This window comes from Jaculus jaculus, chromosome 3, assembly GCF_020740685.1.
Source record: "Jaculus jaculus isolate mJacJac1 chromosome 3, mJacJac1.mat.Y.cur, whole genome shotgun sequence".
NCBI lineage: Eukaryota > Metazoa > Chordata > Mammalia > Rodentia > Dipodidae > Jaculus > Jaculus jaculus.
The window spans coordinates 158158602-158181864 of record NC_059104.1 but is presented as its reverse complement, the minus strand read 5'-3'; the positions used below and the strand labels follow the sequence as shown (position 1 = coordinate 158181864).

General features: G+C 36.7%; 1 protein-coding gene across 7 annotated transcripts in view; it reads right to left on the bottom strand.

Moving 5' to 3' along the window:
- Dlg2 (discs large MAGUK scaffold protein 2) overlaps positions 1-23263 on the bottom strand; it is a 1944997-nt gene that overhangs the window by 1827106 nt on the left and 94628 nt on the right. Inside the window, exon 1 of one of the 7 annotated variants that reach the window (XM_045145584.1) lies at positions 20121-20160. The exons of the other annotated variants lie outside the window; for them this stretch is intronic. The gene's annotated coding sequence lies outside the window, so the exon portion shown is untranslated. Of the gene's footprint in view, positions 1-20120; positions 20161-23263 lie in introns of those variants that run through there. 7 annotated transcript variants of the gene reach the window in all.

Here is a 23263-nt window from a genome sequence, read left to right as displayed (position 1 = left end):
GGAAGGGGTTGAGGGTGAGTATTAAATCATGGCATATGGAATGGATAGAATGGAGATTCCAGGGGGAACTTCAGACATTTAATATACTATTTACTTTCTCATTGTTGGGGAAATAAAAAAAACACCTGATACCCCCCCCCCACACACACACACACAAAAGAAAAACAAAAGAAAGAGAGGTGTATTTTGTCTCACAATTTGAGGTGATACAGTCCATCTTTTCAGGAAAGGCATTAGCTGTGGAGGGTATGGACAGTCAGGCTCCAGCCAATTAGTTGATGGCCCTGCCCTCAATCAAGTGGGCCTTGTACTCCTCAGTTAAATCTATCTGAAATGACCTCACAGACACACCCTAAGGTAGGCCTCATTACTGCCCTAGCTATCTCTTAATCTATAAAGTTGACAATCAAAATTAGCCATCACACTGGTATTACCAACTCGAAGCAATATAGGGTCTAGGCAACACTATGAAGTGACTAAGCTGGGTGTGCGAACTCAAATCTAGTGTGTGTTCAAGTATACTTCTCTGAGAAACATAGCATCACTTTCTCAGGTCCAGTAGACTCAGCTGCTTTGATTAAAGAGCATCTTAGTGCCACTGGGGCGGGGGGGGGGGGCATTCTGACATAATTTTAAAAAAACAATTAAGCTTTTTTTCTTTGGTGATTTTGTGTAACTTGTGTTAATGCATCCTTAAGTCTCAACCTTTTGAGATTGTATAAAGGATGAGATAGGGGAAAGGGATAGGGTTTGAAATTAGTTAAATATCAGGTTGGTTTAAGATAGAGAAAGACAGAAAAATCATAAAGAAAGCGGGGCATTAACAGAAAGATGAGTTAAGGACACTCTAAGAAAGAAGTAACATATGGAAAATAAAACATATGTTTACTTGCCTTGGACATATCAGAAAGGGCTACCTGCCACTTTTAGCAAAAGGTCTATGCATTCTTTAAATTTTACTTATATTTGAACAATGTACATTTTTAATCTCCAAAGCTATTACTTCTCCTTTATATTTGCAATGGTAATGTATAGTCACTGTGAACATTAAAAAATCTTTAAAGTACTTAATAATAGACAGTTTCCATCTTCCTATTGAAAAATCTGGTGATAAAATGACGGTCTCCCCTAATAACTCAATTGGAGCTAGTCTCATGAAGTTCCCAAAGGCTATAAATTGTGAAAAATATCAATAAATGTTTTACAATCCTTGTTTTTTAAAAAATTTCTATATCATTTTATACCATGAACCACTCGTTTTAATGATTTTACCCTTGGCCTTTTGACTTTCTCCCCTCTCACAGTTCTCTTCCTAACAGAGAACTCTGTGGAAGTGTCCTGTATAAGCTCCTTTCCCTGGAATTGCCCTTATAATTTTCTAGAAATTATATCCTAAACTTTGTTGTATCCTTACCCCCAGTGTGCAGGCTTTGTTTGTTTATACTGTAGCAACAGAATCCTCAAATCTCAATCATACACGAGTCACACTTGATGCATACTTTCATTCTCAGTTTGGTCACTCCATCCTCATAACTAAACCTTTCTAAAAGCCACAGAGCCTTCTCTAGCACTATTTATTTATTTATTTGCAAGATTGAGAGAGAGAGAGAGACAGAGAGAAAGAATGGACGCACTAGGGCCTTCTGCCACTGCAAACAAACTCCAGATGCATGTGCCACTTTGTGCATCTGGTTCTATGTGGATACTGGGGAATTAAACACAGACTGTCAGGGTTTGCAAGTAAGCACCTTTAACTGCTGACCTATCTCTCCAGCCCCACCAGCAATCTTTCATATGCATCCTCAATCTTGTTTCTTTTTTATTGTTTCTTCCATTGCTTTGCTAAGAACCCATCAACTTCCAAGTGACCATCGCAATAGTCTCCAAAGTAACCTCACTGAATCCACTCTCCCATCATTTATTCATCAGGAAGCCATGGTTTCCACTCTTATGGAATTTATAGTGTCACATAAAGGGAATTAAATTATTGGTAGGACAACATGTGACATGAGTCCTTCATACCATTGAACAGAGCCTCCTAGCATATGCAAGCATCGTCTCATAACTGAGGATCTATCACTAAACAGTATGATCATGCCTCAAAATAGAGATTAATTTTTTAAAATGGGATACTTCAAAATAGTGCCAAGTACCAGATAAAATAGGATAACTTTGTAGGATACAGAGTAAGTAAAAGATGTAAATACCCCTTATTAAGCAAGAGAGTTAAAAGATCTTTTTTAATTTTACCCAAGACTAGTATGATAAGGGTAAACTAGATACAAAAAGATCTAGATGTGGACAAAGCCATTCAGAAGGAAAAAGCCACAAGAAAGCCTCAACCAGGAACAAAAGAACAAATCATGTGGAGCTTCGCAGAGCATAACATGTTTGGATTTTACTGTCAGTACCATTGAAGACTACTGGAAGGTTTATTTCAGGGAAAGATGAACAACTTTATATGTAAAAAAAAGACTTCTGATTTCTGTGAGGAAAAATAGATTCTAGAAAGGAAGGGAGGAGGGTACTTAATAGGTTGATATTGTATATATGTAAATACAATGATTGTGATGGGGAGGTAATATGATGGAGAATGGAATTTCAAAGGGGAAAGTGGTGGGGGGAGGGAATTACCATGGGATATTTTTTTATAATCATGGAAAATGCTAATAAACATTTAAAAAAAATAGATTATAATATTAATAATAGACCTAGGAAAACCAGTAAAGCAACTACGAAAATAATCCAGAAATAACGTTAAAAGAGATCATGCTAAGAGTTGGAAAGAAGGGTTCTGTGGAGGGAGAAGAGGATCAAATGAAGGCAACAAGAGAGAATTATGATCAAAATACTATGATCAAAATACATGCACATGATTGTCAATCAAAAAAAAAAAATTTTAAGCCAGACATGGTGGCTCATGCCTTTAATTCCAGCACTCAGGCGGCAGAGGTAAGAGAACTGGTTCGAGTTCAAGGCCAGTCTGAGACAACATAGTAGATTCCAGGTCAGAATGGGCAAGAGCAAAGTCCTGCCTAAAGGGGGGTGGGGGTGAGTTGCTGGAGAGATTGCTCAGTGATTAAGGTACTTTCCTGCAAAGCCTAAGGACCTGGGTTTAATTCCCTAGTACCCACGTAAAGCCAAATACACAAAGTGGTGCATGTACCTGGAGTCCACTCACAACTTACAAATAATATATACTTTTAAAAAGTTTCTTTAAAGAGATAATGGTGAAAGCAGCAGTAAAGTACAAAAGTGTAAGTGTACCCATGAGGATGAAGAGACAGAGTGAAACTTATAAAAGATTGCATGTAGCTAGGAATGAGAGGAAAGTTATATATATATATATATATATATATATATATATATATATATATATATATACGACTTGTCAAGTCAGTATGGTGCCTTACACCTATATCCTGAGCACTCAAGAGGCTAAGGCAGGTATAGTTCTAGGATATATATCCTAGGCTACATAGGGAGTTCCAGGCTGGGCTACAAGGTGAGAACCTAAAAAAGAAAGATAACATGGAATTTAGTATGAAAAATATAAATATATGATAATGACCTTAACTGGGATGAAGAAATAACATATAAAAATGTTTGTGATGGATACTGAAAGGGAAATTGAGTTCTCTTTTGGATGGCTGAAATTATTAATCAAAGTACAGTGCTATGATAGTATAAAATATAAGCTGGCAATGCCAAGAAAGACTTCCTAGAGGAAGATCTAAAAATGATCTAAATGGCCAAACACAGAATGGGGGTATGCTTCATATTGCTATTGATATAATCTTTATAAAACTAAACTGGAATAGAAAATTCCTTGTTTAAGATCCACCTGTTAATACTGGTCAACTATAGCATAATTCACTCTGATGACCCTCTTAGAAGTCCTTCTCCTCCATTAGAATGTTGATTCCCTGGGGGACAGAAATCAATGTTCACTCAGAACTTCCCCAACTATAAAACAGTATTTACAGCTATGAGCTATTATACAGTACTAATCAGAACACAGAACACCCCCAGGTATTAAACAGGAAAATGACCTGTGTAGCAGTCCCTGAGCCTCAGACCCTCTATGATTACTGCCAATTTTCATGTTTTATGATTAAAATTTCTGTGGTTCATGAAAATGTTAAATTGAAAGCAGCAATTAGAATTTTAGTCCAGATTTGTGTGACCCTTTAAAAAAAGAAAACATGATTTCTCAATACCTCCATCTCTTCATATATGAAAAGCAAATTAAGATATTGCTTCACTTTCTACAAAAGCTCATTGATGGTGCAAACCAAATTTAAGTGTCAAGTGATTAAAATGTAAGTAGAGCTCTGTAAGTGAAGGAATACTTTTCCTCAGCGATATGTGATAAGAGAGGAGGCTCGTTGCCTGCTAAATTATGCCTTACTGCATTGTGAAAGGATATGTTCATAACTAATGATTTTGCTTTTTTTAATCTTTTATCAAGCTGTTCTTTTTATATGAGAATCATTACAAGAACAGCAAAGTGTGTCCTCATTTTTTCAAGAGTGTATTTGTAAGATAATAACTCAAATCTGTAACTGATTTTGGTCCCTTTTATTGGTCACCACCTCCTCCATTTTTTATGACTGTATCATCTCTAATATTTAAGTACTGATCAATAGTAAGATGCAATTTGATTAAGAGCCAATTTTTCAAGAACATATCCACCATAGGATACTCACATATACCTTGTGTTCCATGGGTTTTTTTAATTTTTTTATTAGTTTTCTATTCAGCAAATACAGGCAGTTTGGTACCATTATTAGGCTCATCCATGACCTACCCCCTCCCCAACAGCCCCTCCTTGTTGATGTATATGGGTCGTGCATTGTGGAGTTAGCCCACAGTTATTGGTACGATAAATGTCTCTGCATATCATGTCCCAACATGTATGTGCCATGGTTTTACTTCATTCACCACAATTTGATTTAGAGAGGAAGAAATTTTATTCCAACTTAAAAGAGTTACACTACAGAAAATATTTCAGAAACACAAAGTATCTAGAACTTAATCACAACAAGTAAAAATGTAAACTACAAATAAAAATTTTGGGAAATATGGACTATAGAAGTCTTATCAGTTAAGGAGCTTGCCTAGGAAGACTAAGGACCCAGGTTCAATTTCCCAGTATCCATGTAAGCCAAGCCCACATGGTGGCCCATGCATCTGGAGCTCATTTGCAGTAACTAGAGGCCCTGGCATGCCTATAGTCATTCTCTCTCTCTCTCTCTCTTATAAATATATATATATTTAAAAGATTGTTTAAAAATATATATTGCACTGGCCAGATGTAGTGGTTCCCACCTGTAATCCTAACAATCAGGAGGCTGAGGTAGGAGGTTCACCATGGGCTCGAGGCCACTCTGAGAATACAGAATGTATTCCAGGTCAGCCTAGGTTAGAGAAAGACCCTGCCTTGAGAAAATAATAACAATAATAATAATAATAATAATAATAATAATAATTCACTGAAGAGATGGCTTCATAGCTAAGGAGCTTGCCTGCAAAGCCTAAGGACCCAGGTTCTATTCACCAGTACCCACATAAGCAAGATGCAAATGGTGGCCCATGCATCTGGAATTCATTTGCTATGACTAGAGGCCCTGGCATGGCTATTCTCTCTATGTCTGCCTCTAGCTATCTCTCACACACAAATAAATAAAATATTTTTTAAAAAAATATAATAAAGAAGCCGGGCCTGGTGGCATATGCCCTCAATCCCAACACTTGAGAGGCAGAAATAGTAGGATCACCACAAATTTGAGGTCACTCTGAGGCTACACATTGAATTCCAGGTCAGCCTGAGCTAGAGTGAGACCCTACCTCAAAAAAACAAAATAAAAATAAAAATAAATGAAAAATAAAACGCTGGGAAAGAGTGAACATAGGTGGGAATACTAGTAGAGGTTTCACTAATCAACATTTGCAGCTAAAGTGAAAAACTTAATCCCACTGTAATTATTCTATGCCTAAAGAGCTGAAGATCAATTTATTATAAGAACAATATACCCTATTAAAGTCTAAAGATGTTTTTACAGAAATTAGCAATGGCAATGTGCTCACCAAATAAGTTATCTCTGTTTCCTCAGATTCCATTATCCAAGTTCCTTTGTACATAATTGCAGATATATGTGGCTAGATAGCTAAATTGTGGTCAGGAGGTATGTATACAGTTTTGCCTCCACAAGGCAATAAGTATGTCCACTTCTAGCTGCCAGATCAACAGCTAGGACTGAGTCCTAGTGTAACCCAATATATGTGGAGAATAATGAGCTGGCATGCACTGCACAAGCCAAGAAATTAGATTAGATTTTATTGGTGTTTGATTAAAAGACCAAACTGTATCTGAAGTAGGTATATTAAAGTAATTATATTTCAAAACACTAGAGGACCTGAGTTATGTCCCATAAGAGGTCATAAGAAATGTGTCATTCTCCAAAGCCATCAAGAATATGCTAACAATAGGGGCACCAACAATACCAAGAAAGTCAACAGTGGTCGTTCTTTGCAAACAAGAAATGGTGAAAAGAAAGATAAGCACGGAATTGGTGACCCTGAACTACCAGAAGCCAACAGGCTAAAATTTCTGTCATGATTGACATCAACTAAATACCTAAGGGCACTTAGGTTTCCCAGGGACAAACTAATGGGGCAGCCAATAAGGGTGCTGCTTACATCAATCATCACAAAAGACAAGAAGAGAGCAGGAGTCTTAAGTGGTTGACCTCACACTTATTTGCTCAGTTCTAAATCTAAACCAATTTTCAGATCCAAACCAGCTGGCTGAGGTGGTGACTCAGAGTTACACATGACCTTAAGGCTATCTGTATTTTCAGTTCTCTTTAATGGGAATTCTCTGCTCCCAGATGTCCACTTGCTTGCTTACCTCTCCTCCTTGAAGTCTTTGTTAAAAAGTTACCTTTTGGGGCTGGAGAGATGACTTAGCAGTTAAGCACTTGCCTATGAAGCCTAAGAACCCCAGTTTGAGGCTCGATTCCCGAGAACCCATGTAAGCCAGATGCACAAGATGGTGCTCGCATCTGGAGTTCATTTGCCATGGCAGAAGGCAATGGCACGCCCATTCTCTCTTCCTCTTCTCTTCTCTTCTCTTCTCTTCTCTTCTCTTCTCTTCTCTTTTCCCTCCCTCCCTCCCTCCCTCTCTCTTTCTCTCTCTCTCTCTCCCTCTCTCTGTCTCAAATAAATAAATACAAATGGACAAAAAAACTTTTTTAAGTTATCTTTTCAGTGAGCCCTTCCTAAACCATCCTATTATAAACTGTGATGCTCCTTTCCATAGGACTTGCTGATATGTGTGTGTGTGTGTGTGTGTGTGTGTGTGTGTATCACTTATTTCTGTATAGCTCTCATTACCCATTAAAGTTCTAGTTCAATGAGATAGTTGATCTGTTGTTCACTATTCCTAGAATAATACCTAATCATCATAGACTTGACTTATGCTGAAAATTTTTCTATGGAATGAATGAATTAAGAAAAATAGGATTGACTCCATCAAAAATCTAGGGAGAAAAAATATCTAGGAAGTCATCAACTGCAGAGACAAAACAATAACCATGAGAAGATATTGTATCAGGTGGGAAAACTGTAGCAGAGTACCAAGGTTCAAGGACTATTAATCAATATTTGGAAACAGAATAAATTAGGATTTTGCCAAGAAATTAAGAAGAGGCCTATGAATAGGAGTGTAGAAAACTATGTTACACTAGAAAGCAAAAAGGAAAGACAAAAATTATCAAGCTTTGAACCTTAGGGATATTTTGCAGAGCTCAAGTTCGGTGACAACTGAAAAGTATATACTAGGTTTGGCAACATGGAAGTCATCAGTGGGTAAAGCAAAGGCATTTCTCACTAAGAAGGGAAGCCCTGGCAGTAAGTGTATTAGAAACATTCTTATGCAAAGCAAAACTATAACACTACAGCTCCATCCCTTTCCACCAGTTTTCACATGGAGATTAAAAAGACATTTTCTAGAAAATTGTTCCCTGGCTGCCATGATCATGTTGTTGTAAATTAGAATATGCCTCTGCATTGCTTATGCAAATCTAATGGACATATATTTATGGTGAACATATATATGGTATTTATATCTGAATTTCTGAATTCATAATGCTTAGTTCCCAGTGGGAGGTCCAGAGTACATGGAACATCAGAAAGTAGCCCTGCAATAATAAATCAAGTAAACTTTCTGCACAGAAAAAATAATAATAATGTCTGCTAGAAAGAAAGAAACCTTTTTTTCTGATGTGTCACCTGGAAACTGCTGTGTTATATATGGTTTTCTAGAAGTCCTTTTAGACAGAGATGAAAAATCTGCTAGAGAAAGATCAAGAGCTACATGGACCCCAGAAGGAAAACAGTCTGTGGTCACTCCTCTTCCATGTGTACAGTTTTTCCTTTATACCATGATAAATCCATGCTTCATTAGTTGAGATGAGCAAATAACAAAATAAAATATAAAACAATAAAACAAATAACTTATGTGTTACAGTCAGTTTCTACTTCCTGGAAGGAAGCAAGCAACCAAAAGCAGCAGATCAGAAGAAAGTTGTTTATTTTGGCTTACAGATACAAGGGGAAACTCCACGATGACATGAACAGAGGCTACACATCACCTCCTGGCTAACATCAGGTGGACAACAAAAGCAGGAGAGTGTGCCAAACACTGGCAAGGAGAAGCTGGCTAAAACACCCATAAGTCTGCTCCCAGCAACACCCCTTCTCCAGGAGGCTCCAAGTCCCAGATTGCCATCAACGGAGGACCTAACATTCAGAACACATAAATTTACAGGGGACACCTAATTCAAACCACCATATTATACAAATTCAATATGTAGAAAAACAATGAATTAGCAATAAGGTAGGTATAATTTCAAATTATAATGCTGGAAAGATAAATAAAATCTTGAAGTGAGAATCTTTTTTTAATTGGCCAGGCCTGTTGGCACACACCTTTATTTTTTGTTGTTGTTTATTTTTTTATTTTTTTATTTTTTTTAGATTTTTTGTTCATTTTTATTTATTTATTTGAGAGCAACAGAGAGAGAAAGAGGCAGATAGAGAGAGAGAGAGAATGGGCACGCCAGGGCCTCCAGCCACTGCAGACGAACTCCAGATGCGTGTGCCCCCTTGTGCATCTGGCTAACGTGGGTCCTGGAGAATCGAGCCTCGAACCAGGATCCTTAGGCTTCACAGGCAAGCATTTAACTGCTAAGCCATCTCTCCAGCCCTGTTGTTGTTTATTTTTATTTATTTATTTGAGAGCGACAGAGAGAGAGAGAGAAATAGGCATAGAGCAAGAGAGAGAATGGGCATGCCCGGGCTTCCAGCCACTGCAAACGAACTCCAGACACGTGCACCCGCTTGTGCATCTGGCTAATGTGGGTCCTGGGGAATCGAGCCTTGAACTGGAGCCCTTAGGCTTCACAGGCAAGCACTTAACCGCTAAGCCAACTCTCCAGCCCTTGAAGTGAGAAATTTTTAATCAAATAAGTCAAAAACTTTCAAGGAGATAATGAATAATAAAAGAGGTAGAGTAAATCAGATTCAACCTAAAGTCTACTGAAAGTAGAAACCAATGAAATAAAATTAAAATCCATAAATTTTCTAAAGAATAAAATTTTAAAAATAATAAAGATAATAAAAATTCATGAAATAGGGCTGGAGAGATGGCTTAGCAGTTAAGGCACTTGCCTGTGAAGCCTAATGACCGTGGTTCGATTCTCCAGGCCCCACGTTAGCCAGATGTACATCATGGAAGATGCGTCTGGAGTTCGTTTGCAATGGCTAGAGACCCTGGAATGCCCATTCTCTCTCTCTCTCTTGCTCTGTCTCTTTCTCCCTTTTCTCCCCCATCTCTAATAAATAAATAAAATTTATATAAAAAAATCATGAAATTAAATATAGTGGAAATCACTTGAAATGAAGACTGAAAGAGGTATTTAAGGGCCATAAACTTCAAAGTGAAATATAAAAATGAGAATAATTAAGATGCCAGGCACAGTGGTACACACCTATATGATTCTAGCACTAAGAGGCTAAGTCAGGAACATTATGAGTTCTAAGACACCTAGGCTACATGGCAAGACCCTGTTTCAAAAACAATTATAAAAATGAATAGGAAGTAAAATTAAAAACCCTATAATATTAAGCAATGTAAATCCCTGAAAGAAAATTATACTGCAACAATATTGCAACCTCTACAAACCTCCCAGCTACTCGATACCTTAAACTATGATGGTTAAGGACTTAAATATACTGAATAATGGGCCAGATACCAATCTGCCAAGGGAAGCAGTTAAGAGATTTGAAATGAGATGCTTGGACACAGGAAAGGGACACTTCCTGAGATTTGGGGAACACGGTGCCCTTTTCTGAGATGGTTTAGACAGTTTTCATCAGGAGATGTCATATTGCTAGAGAGAAGCTACAAAAACCCACAAAATATTTCCATATATAATAATTTTTAATAATTTTTAAACTAAATGCTCATTGGGATAGGACTCTAGAAATGCAGAAATCTAACCAGAGCAGATACATGTAATTTTAAAATCAGATCTAGTCCTAGAAAGGTAATGAGTACATTTCATATTTTCTTTTAAATATACAAATTCATTTCATAAGCATCTAACACAGTAAGTACTAAGTACTTTGTAAGTGACAAAATCATGGGCATAGGAATTCACAAGTTCTTTCAATACAGCATCCTTATATAACTATGTAATGGGTACACTGTCTCTAACCTACAGGTTAATAATTTGAAGCATGGAGGCTTTAGACAATTTACCCAAAGCCACACATATGCTTCCAGGCTCTAAAATCATTCCTCACACAAAACTCATGACTTTGTTTTTGATGTGATAGCTTTCCCTTTTTTTTTTTCTTTTTTCTTGTAAACTGTCATAATCTAAACTTTTTAGTTTCAAAACTAAGTTATCCATACAGTGTTTTCTGTTACAAAATGTTTAAGACCATTTAATGGTCTTTAAACTTCTTCAGACATTTCAAGTCTGGCAGACTTAGCCTGCCTCCACTAAATGTACAATCTACTCCAATCATGTTGACAGATCAAATCCAAAAGAAGCTGTTAATTAGCACTGCAATTAATAGTGCTGTTTATTAACTTTGAAGAAAATTACTAAAGATGTCAGAAGAAAATTAGTTGAATTTCACCTTTGATGATTTAAAATGTTGATCATACTCTTTAACAGTCAACAATTCCTTTCAAAATACAGATTGGCTTTGAGAGACTTATGAAAAGAAATTTAAGTAATAATAGCTTCCATTGTTTTTTTTATTTTTTTAATATTCATTTGAGAGAGAATGGGCATGTCAGGGCCTCCTGACACTGCAAATGAACTCCAGATACATGTGCCAATTTGTGTATCTCATTTCAGGTGTGTACTGGGGAGTCAAACCCAGAATGGCAGACTTGGAAAACAAGTGCCTTTAACCACTGAGTCATCTCCGCAGCTCACTTCCACAGATTTCATAAAATCACTGATAATGTAAATGCTTTAAATATTTTATTATCGCTAAAACTCTGTAAAATAAAATATTATTTTCACATTTTACACACTCATAAATGGACTTGAATAAGTAGTATCATGTAGCATGAATAACCTAGCTCCCAGGTAAGCATGCATGCCTCATACTCTAAAGCCCACTGTGTTCTGATTGGAACTATCATAAAGGAGATAGTGTCATTTTCGGGTTACACGTGAGTATGTTGAAATTTGGAACATGAATTGGGTCTTAAATTAAACACTTTTAAGAAAACCCTTTATATTAAAGAAAAGAGGGTCAGGGATGTAGCTTAGTGGTAGAGCACTGGACTCATATGCCTAAAGCCCTGGGTTTGATCCCCAGCAAGATACACACACACACACCCACCACCACCACCACCACCACCAATGAAGCAGCAAGGACTTAAAGATAAAAAGATAAGATCAGCTTTATATAAATAAATATGTTCTACAATTTTAATAAAGTCAGTTATTCTAAGAATTATGACAGTTTATATCATTGATTAGGTTAAAAATTATAGTGTAATTATTCCATAGGTAGCTGTTATACCCAATCTCTTATGTGGATCTGAACTATCTTCTAAATTCAATTGATTATATAAAAAACTTACCTTTTTCTTATTTCTAACTATATACTAATTAAATGGAATATAAAAGTGAATAACTAAAGTCCACCATGATATCCTAAAATTTGAGAGGTATCTTAAATCACCAACACTTCTAATGAACGTTCCCTTTAACAGACAATATCTTAAATATATTTCATTCTTGTCCCCCCCAAAAAAAATAATAGTAGAACTTTTATAACCACACATTAATTAAACTGTTATTACATCCTGCATTTTCTCCTCAAATTTCAGTCATTACTGTAACCTAACCATATGTAAAACGTCTAGGATTCACTAGAGTAGCTTAACCTTACAATTTTCATTTTATCTTCAAATTTCTCTCATCCTAAAAATTTAACTTTTGTCCTTCTGTCAACAGACTTCAGAAATACAATGAGTAACATTCGTATTGTGACTTGAATTGTTACTATCCTGAAAGAAATTATACTTGGAACTAGAGAGATTGTGGTTGTTTGCAAAACCTGTTTCCCCAGGTTCAATTCCATAGTACCCGCATAAAACCAAATGCACAAAATGGCACATGCATCTAGTTTGTTTGCAAGGGCAAGAAGCCCTTCTCTCCCTCTCTCTCTTTCTCTCTCTCCTCCATGCAAATCGATAAATAAATAAAACATTTAAAAAATAAATCATATGTGGAAGTCCTCCTACCCAATATCTCAGATAGGGTTTTTTGAATATTAAGTTAAATGAGATCATTAGGGAGGCCTTAATCTATGACTGGTATGCCTATAAAAATGAGACAAAGACAGAGATACATAAGAAACACCAATAAAAACCATCTTTGCTGGCATCATAATTTTGGACTTCTAGCTTCTGAAGTATGAAGAACTAAATTTCTGTTGCTTAAGAAATCCAAGCTTTAACATTTGTCATGGGTGTCCTAGAAAATATTTTTGATTATTTGTGTTCCTCCCTTCACTACCCTAAAAACATGTGACAATTTGAACATTAAAGTCTTCTTTAAAGAAAAATGCACCAACAAAGGTGGCTTGTGCCTATAATTCCAGCCCTCAGGAAGCAATGGCAGCAGTGTCTCAAGTTAGAGACCATCCTGGTCTACAAAGCAACTTCCAGGCTAGCCTGGGATACATGGATGGACCCTACCTCTCAAAACAAAAGACTCAAAAAATAAATCCCAAACAAAAGCAATAAACAGGTTGATTCTCAAGGACCACAGAAATTCTCAGTATTTTAGTTTGGAAAGAAGAGGGGACGAAGATTTTTAAGATAGAAAAGTGTTAAATTGTTTCCCAAATTGATATTTGCAAGTGTTTTCAAGATACCTAAAAATTCTAGTGATTTTTTTTGTACTTAGGAAACACATGAGGCAATATATAGGTTGAGCTCATGTCCTGAAAGATAGCTAAATGTCCACAATGCCCTGAGCAAAGAGCATAGTTTAATTCTGAATAGAAAATTAAGAAGCCCACAGAGCACAGAGAGATTCAAAATCAAATGTCCAAATGAAAACAAATTTATACATATGTTTGCCTTACTAAGAGGAGGAATAATTTTTCTGATCTATGACTCTAGGTTTACTCTTCAGGAAAATTTATCAGGGATTTCTAGTTCAAGAATAGACTCTTACCAAGAGACAAAATAAAGGTTACTAGTTCTTAGAAGTTGCCCTTTCTGAAAATAATCTATTCAGTATTTTCACATTTCTTTTAATGTTCAAATGTTGCACAGAGTTCCTGATACTAGATTTGAAGTGTGAATGTAAAAATAAACTCAGACACCAAAATCTGCCTGTCATTCATCAGGCTGAAACAACAGACAAGATAAAGCCAGCGGCAGAGTTGACAGAAAACTATTTCTGCCAAGGACACACTACAGCTATAAACTATTAAATGACCCTTTGTTTTGAGTGACTGCTACTTTCCTGCTGAAAAACTTTCATTCCCTGCTCCTTGCAGAGCTCCTTACAAGTTCCTGCTTCTAAAAAAAAACAAAGCCCATGGTGCATAGGAAATGATTCAGTGGTTAAAGGTACTTGCTTGCAAAGTTTACTGTCATAGGTTCAATTCTCCAGCCAATTAAATAAAGCCAGAAATTTTGGGGGCGGGGAAGGGGGCTGGACAGATGGCTTGGCAGTTAAGGCACTTGCCTGCAAAGCCAAAGGACCCAGATTCAATCTCCCATGTAAACCAGATGCACAAGGGGGCACATGTGTCTGGAGTTTGTTTGCCATGACTTGATGTCCTAGGGCACCTATTCTCTATCTTCTGCTCACTGCCTCTTACTCTCTCAATCTCTCTCTATCATAAATAAGTAAATAAATAAAACCAGATGGGTGTTCATTTGTAGCAGTAAGAGACCCTGAAGTGCATGCACACACATGTGCAAATAAAAAAAATTAAAACTAGAGTGAAACCCTACCTTGAAAAAACAAAAAAAGAAATTTAAAAATTAAGCCCATGATTAAGTGTGCTGTAGTGCATGTGTATATATGTAGTGCATTCGGGAGGTTTACTGTCAGGATGCTATTGGTGAGTTATTAGGGAGAGGGCTGGGGTTTGTGCTTCCATTTGATTTTAGTTAGATATTTCGATTCATCTAAATTTGGGCAGTAGCTATTTGTTAGCCTTCACTAAAATAAGGATAAGTTTTCATAGATCCCAATCAAATGTGTTTTTCGTTGAGAAGTTTCTACTGGCCCAAGGTATGCTATTGACAGTGATAGCAACTTTAACCAGACGTGGGTTCATGTGGAAGTTATACATAGTAGGGAATCCAGCATATACAAAGGCAGAAGACAGAAAGCTTTATAATAGGTGCATATTAAAGTCACTTCTTCCCTCCTGCTTGTCATTTTTCCTGTTTCTTTTTAAAGCCTCTTGTTTGTTATAAACTCCATTTGAATGTGTCAGGATACTTGCTAAAAGAACACGAAAGAGAAAAGAATATCCTCAGTACAGAGAAGTGGAATTCTCTCTTTTCAGGTGTATTGACAATTGTGAAAAACTAATTTTACAAAAGAAAGAGAAAATAATAAAACTGACATTTAAGAAAAAAAATATATATAGCTTAACTGCTTCCTAGGTGATCTCTATTTCACTAGAATCTGGCTGCATCACCATACTGTTTGGGTCCATACCATGGTGGTGCTGTCTGTGAAAGTAAGACAATTCTGTGATTATCTGGATTTATCATCTCCAATGCTGATACTTTTTGCATGACAGAGGGCTGTAGACCAAGTGTGACACTAGAAATCATGTTGAAGTGTCATAAAAATGAAAGCTATTATTGTTATCTCACCACTCACTGTAAGAAAAACGCTTAACTATACGTTTAAGATACCATATAAATATATGCTATGCTACTTAATATATACTAAATATGCTATACAAGAGAAGGGGTACTTAGGCTGCATAAGATACAAGCTACTTGATTAGTTGTCAGACATCAAACTACCTTGTTGTATCTAAAGTTTCAAAAATTTCAGATTCAGACAACCATGGTTCAAAAATATATTTTAAATTGCACCTCTACTGAACACATAGAGGCTTGTTTTCTCCCTCGACACGAATAATTGTTGACAGGACATTTACACTGTAGTGGATATTATAGGTAATCTCTAGATGATTTAAAAACATAGGAAAATTAACATAGATTATATGCTTATACTGTGTCATTTTATATTAGGAACTTGAGTATCCTCAAAGTTTGGTCTATAGGGACTCCAGAGCCAATTACCCAGTGGACACCAAAGGACAACTGTCCAGTAGTAAACAAAATAGTACCTTCCTTCCTAGTGCTTAAAGTTTAATAAAACAATGTGTTTATGGGACAGGATTTTGTGTATATACATTAGAGTTAATTTCTCACTGCTATTGCTGGGACAAAACACCCAAAGAGAAGCAGTTTATGGAAGAAAATGGTTTGTTTCAGGCTTGCAGTTTTGAGAGGAAATTTTATCATAGTGATGAAAGCATGACAAAAGAAAAAAAAAAACAGGCAACTGACTCACATCTTCATACATAAGCAGCAGGAACTAGAAGAATGAGGTAGCTAGCAAACAACCATGTGGGCCAGAATAATAAACCTCAAGGTCTGCCCCCAGTGACACACCTCCTCCAGCAAGGCTCCACCTCCCAAAGGCTCATCAGCTTGGGAATGAGTGTGAGGCTTAATCACAAACATATGAAGTTGGGGGAAATTTTGATGTACAAACCACCATATACGCATTCCTCTAAAATCTTCTATTCTTATTTCAATCACATCTTCATTATTATGCATTTATTGAGTATGCATACTATGCTAACCCCAATAAGGAGAACATCAATTCTCCAATTAGGCAAAACAAGAACCATGAAATTAATGTAATTCTTCTTTGTCTCACACCCAATCTACCAGCAAAATCCTCCTTCTCTGGCCCCTTCTTGTACAAATAAGAACAAATGGATCCCAAGCTTCCTGGAGCAGTTTGTATTGCAGAAATTTCACAGTGAAAGGAGCAGCAGCATGCTTCTAAGTTCCCCTTTCTCAAGGGTATTCTGATGGAACAGACAAGAATGTATCAACAACAGACATCAAAATCCTACCACTGAATTATAAGAATGTTGGAAGCACAACCTCAGCCCTGATATAATAAAAGGGGATCCAACTGTAATAATTGTGTCATGGAAGAAATCTGGTTGTCAGTCCTCTTCAACATCCTTGATATTCTTCAGCTAGAAGAACAGAAGCTAGCCCCTGGTGTGATCAGGGTTAGGATGCAAGACTTGTAGTTCCTACATATGATGGAACAAACCAGCAATCTCCTTTGCCTTGTCAGCACTCTATCAGAATTGGTAATAAGTATTTGATTTCCAAAGGACTATAAGCAAAGCCCATATCTTGTCTACAACAAGTTGAAGAGAACTGGTTAAAACATACTAATCCCACCCTTTATCTGTCTTTATAACCAAACACATTGCAGTAAAAATGGCCCATTTAAATAAAAATCATTCCCTCACTTTCCTCAGTTCCATAGTCTTAAGTACTTTTCCATTTCATTTGGGATAAAATCCAAAACTTACTTTAGCCTACAAAGTTCTGTAAGACCTAACTCTTCCATGAGCTCTAATTTCATTCCTACCATTCTTTTCATGACACACTCACTCCCCTCAGCCACACTGTTTCTCTAACACCTTTACCAGGCTTTTGCATTTGCTGTTCCTTCTACATGGAACATTTTTCTATCTGCAAGGCATTAAAAGGTATCTTTGGTAAGAAACTATAAAGATATGTCAATCAGTTAATCTGTTCCTTATGAAAATTCCAAATTGAATCAATCATTGAACATGGGAAATGATGTTAATCTTGGGCTGGTAATCCCTGGAGGGCTTGGAAGAAGCAAAAGGAAAACTATATAAAGGAAAATTCTTGGGCTGGAGAGATGGCTTAGAGGTTAAGCGCTTGCCTGTGAAGCCTAAGGACCCCGGTTCGAGGCTCGGTTCCCCAGGTCCCACGTTAGCCAGATGCACAAGGGGGCGCACGTGTCTGGAATTCGTTTGCAGAGGCTGGAAGCCCTGGCACGCCCATTCTCTCCCTCTCCCTCTATCTGTCTTTCTCTCTGTGTCTGTCGCTCTCAAATAAATAAATAAAAAATGAACAAAAATATTTTTTTTAAAAAAAAGGAAAATTCTTATATGATAGGCTGCATCTGATTCTTACAGTGGGGTAATAGAAGGAGACAAGTTCTAGTGAAGATACTACTGAGGGCTAATAACCATGTTTCTACATTGTTAAGACTTTCTGAGCCAATGTTACCAGAAATTTGCAAGCAAAATGAGTGAATAAAAAGTGAGAGAGAGTTCCTAAGAGACTAATGTTCCTGGGTGTATATGTTACATTAAAAGTGGGATGAAACACAGAATCCTTCTAGGCCTTGTAAACCCAAAAACAGTGGCTTTGTCCTTCTCCCTCCACCTCTAAATAGTTATTTGTATTCCAAGGCATAGAGATGCAAGTATTTTAACTTTCTCTTCCCTTTCCTCTTGTTTATATTACAGAAATTAAGTTTTGTTCCCGTTCAGGAAGAAAGATTAGTAGCTGTTTGAGCTAACATATTTAAACTTCCAGATTCATAATTTCAATGTTCTTCTCCTATAGCACAGACCCTCAGGCATGTAGGGTGACTCTGGCTCCCATTGCATCACCCCAACAGGAGAATGAGTTGTGCAAAGAGAACCAATGAAGTAACTGATGTAAGAAATGTTTATATACAAGGTAACATGAATAATTATATTTAAACTCATAAAACATGTGAGACAATAATCCACTATGGAAAATAATAAACACATAAAATTAAAAATGACACCCTTAGCACTCGATAAAACAGAACAATCTAACAATAACAATACTTAAGTGTGTTAAAAAGGTAAAATAAGTCATAAAACCATAAGAAATGAACCAATATTAATAGAACAGTGGAAAAATAGGAAAACAATCAAGGAGCACTTATAGATCATACCAAATTAACCAATGGAATCAGTAGCTTGCATTCAAAAGCTAGTTAGAAAACACCAAAGGCAGAATGACAAAGAAGAGTGACATATATAAGATTCTTAACAGGCATACAGTACAAAGAGACCATAGGTGAAATAGATCATAGCCAATAAATAAATAAGAAGAGATATGGATGCTATAATGAGTTAAGTTTATCATTCAAAGAAAAATAATAAATGAGTGGAAACAATGACAGCAATTTTGGAGAAAAAGGAAATAGTCAATGAGATAAAAACAGAATTTTTTTCAAGAACTAATGAAAAGACATGATAAGAACACTAAATAGAATAAAAATAAACAGATAAATCCTAGATACCAATTACAAAAATTCTAAATAAATTTAGATTTTAAATTTTGCCTAAAGTGGAGCACAACCTCTAGATAATAAAAAATAATATGCACAAAATGACAGAAACCAATTTACTTCGTGGAAAATAGTTAAAGCACCCAGTTGAAAGGCTTGAACAACCAAAAATGCCTGCATGCTTCCAAGTAAGTGAATGTCCCTATGATAAAAATAAAATCACATACCTCATACAAAATCCAAAAGAAGTTCCCTGTGGATATAACACATGGATATGAAAAGCAAATCTTCTGACATTTTAAGAAAAATTATAATAGCATATATGACTTTCAGATAGAGAATGATCACTCAAACAATAGATTTAAAAAACAGAAATCAGAAACAAAGTGGACCATAAATGCAACTACAAATAAAAATCATGTAATTCGCTACTTTGAATGAGGAGAACAGATAATAGAGAACAAACGATGGGGACATTTTTCATGCTTTATTGCTCTGAGTTTTGCCCCTAATTTATTTTGCTAGCCAGTTTTTTAATACATTAAAGTACATATAATCGTGTGGGAGAAGTTGCTTTGTTTAGTTGGGATATTTAGGTAGATAGACATACTGATAGATGATGATGATAAATAGGTAGATAGATGATAGATAGATAGATAGATAGATAGATAGATAGATAGATAGATAGATGATGGGTGGGTAGATGGAAGGATGGATGGATGGATAGAGAGAGAGAGAGAGAGAGAGATGATAGGTACATAGATACATAGATAGAAAGAACATAGATAGATGATACATAGATAGACAAAATTTCTTGAAAGGGAGCCTACAAAAACAGGTCATTGTATAATTATATCTTTTAGTAGAATCCCTACTTCTTAGATAACCAGAATAATAGCCTCTTGCTAGAACACATTTTCACAAAGTGGCCTTTATGCTGTACAGAAAGCTTCAAATCACACTGTTTATGTCATTTAGCACCACTATGGTGCCAAATGAGAGTAATATAGTAGACATTTCAAACTATCTCAACAAGCCTTGATATATAATAGCATTAGGACTCCAGAATGAACTTTTACACTAACTCTGGGGGCTGGGGAAGATGGCCTAGTCATTTAAAGTGCCCACTCTGCAAACCTGACAACAGGACTCCAGATCTCCAAAGCCCACAGATGCAAATAGCACACACATCTGCACCTGTGAGAATGAAAGGTAGAGTCAGGAGATTCCCTCACGGGCCAACCAGCCTGGTGTTCACAGTAGCAAAATAACAGACTCCATCTCAGATAAGGCGGAAGGGTATCACTAGTAATTATATACACACAAAGCACAATGGGCACTAACTGAAAACATTATTTACTTTGTTTCTTCTGTCCTTCAAAAAGATTTAATGGGCTGGAGAGATGGCTCAGCAGTTAAAGTGTTTGCCTGCGAAGCCAAAGGACCCATATCAGGCCGATGCAAAAGGTAGCCAGGTGTCTGGAGTTCTTTTACAGTGGCTGAAGGCACTGGAACACCCATTCTCTCTCACTCTCACTCTCTGCCTCTTCCTATCTCTCTCTCTCTCTCTCAAATAAAAGAAAAGAAAAGAAAGAAAAGAAAAGAAAAGAAAAGAAAAGAAAAGAAAAATATTTAGCATTTCCTATACACAGGTTGATATCATACATTAAGAAAAGTATAAATATTTAAGCTGATCTGGGAAAGTTGGGAAAGCTGGGTGGGACAATAGATATTTTCAGTACGATTCAGAGACCTGCTTCTATTCTCTGCTTTGAGCCCTTATTTTACAATCCTCACGGTATTGTCTGTGCTGCCACATTGTGTATTCATTCACACAAGAGATATGGCTGAGTCCACTGCACAGTATATTCATTTACACAACAAACATGCCTGATATCACCACATATCATAAGCCTTAACTATTCTTTGGCAATCTTTATCTCTAATGTATTAGTTTTAAGACCTAGGGTCAAATCTCAATTCTACAATTCATTAGTTATGTCCTTAACCTAGGTAGTTCACTACTCTGAGACTAAGTTTATTCACTTATAAAATGCAAAACAACATATACCTCCCAGGATTTTGTTAGGAATTATCGAAATACACAAGTGGAGCACATATTAAGCATGATGTTGGGTCTAACTTCACGAGCATTTTATTATATGTTTCTCATACATATGTATATGAAACTTGTAATTGATTATTTAGCCCACTAAAGAAAACAGAAATTCCACGTTTTTTGATATATAAGTACAAATTTTAAATAGTGTTAAGGACATCTTGAAAGCAAAATTTTAAGGTTTATCAAAAAGCATCATCCTTGTAATTTTGAGCAGGAAAATAGTTGATAAGGTATAGAAACCATACACAATGAAGAAAAAGGCTGGATAGCCTAAGCAGGAGACTTACTTTTCTACCTCATACCACCATTTACAAAAGAACAAGTACCACAGACTAGAAAGCATTTATTCTTTATGTGCCCAGCAAATCATAAAGTCTACAAAACATTTAACTTGCACATTTGCATTAGTCTGTTAAATATACTATAACATAACCCAACACACTGGATGACTGACAAACAATGAGCATTTATTATCACAGAAATAGATATTCTGGCACTGGAAAGTGCTTAGAGGTTCAGGTGCTTGCCTGTGAAACCCAATGACCCAGGTTCAATTGCCCAGAACCCATGTAAGCCAGATGCAAAAGGTGGCGCATGCATCTAGAATTGATCTGCAGTAGCTAAAGGCCCTGGCATGCCCATTCTCTCTGTCTCTCTCTCTCAAATAAGTAAATATGTGTGTGTGTGTGTGTGTGTGTGTGTGTGTGTGTGTGTGTGTGTGTGTGTATGTATGTATGTATGTATTCTCGTGGTTCTGAAAGGTAGAAATCCAAGATTGAGATGTAAGCAGTATTTCTTCCTACTGGAGCCATGGAGAAAATATGTGTCACAGGATTGTACCTGGCCATTATACTCTTGTCTTCACATTTCCTTCCCCTTTTCATGTCTAAGTCCAAGTGTCCTTTTCTTACAAGAGCACCCACCATTTTAGATTAAGAACAATTCTAATTATTTCATTTTAATTTAATCAACTCTTCAAAGATCCTAATTGACAGGTATGATGTCTCATGCCTCAATGACAGCATTTTGAAGACTAAGGTAGAGGGATCCTAAGTTTGAGACTAGCCTTGCCTACATGAGTTCAAAACCAGGCTGAGCAACATAGCAATACCCTATTTTTAAAAAGGCCAAGTATGGTGGGGCATGCCTTTAATCCCAGCACTCAGGAGGACAAGGCAGGAGGAGCACTATGAGTTCAAGACCAACCTGTGGCTACATAGTGAATTACAGGTCAGCCTGAGCTAGAGCAAGACTCTACCTCGAACAACAAACAAACAAACAACAACAACAAAAAAAAAAAACAGGAAAATGCAGATCCAAAAATGAGCCTGCTCTCCATTATCAAGCTACCACCAATCATGGGCTACAACAGAGCCTACACCTATTAAATTATCTCTTAAAAAAAAAAAGTTATCCCATTTATCTGGTGCTAACTTTACTCTCTGTCAGAAAGTCTGCTTCTCTTTTTCAGAGAGATGCATATCCTAAGGAGAGAACCACCCCATCATACCGCAAAAGGGCCCCAGCTGAAATTGGAGAAACAAGCAAGTGTGCTGTTTTCTTGGTGAACCTGGTACCAGCACAAAGGTGAAGGAGATTGACACAGAGAACAATCAACTTTTACCAAAGCAGATATCCAGAGACACAGAGGCTCCCAAGACCTCATCACTGAAGCAGACCTAAAATGAACCCAACAAGGCTCAGGGAAATTTGTGGAAGAGGGGGCAGAAAATATGTCAGAGACACACGTTGGGTCATGATACACAGAGATGTTTCCCTCTACTCATAACTGAGGGATAGGCCCACAATGCATGACCCATATACTCCAACAAGGAGGGTCCAGGTGGAGGGGGAAGGACAGGGAGGAGGCTAACAATGGTACCAACTTGACTGTATTCACTGAGTATAAAGCTAATTAAAAATAAAAATTAAAAAAAACAAGACTGATATTCGATCTCACCATATCTCACCAGTAAGAATGACTAAAATTATGAAAACAAACTGTTGGCAATGTTGCAGGAGTTAAGAGCAGTATGATATGCTGTTGCTAAGAATAAAACAGTGCAACCATTGTGGAAATCCATTTGAAGGTTCCTTAAAACACTCAAAATAGAACTATCATGTGATTTACCCATCCCACTTCTTGCTG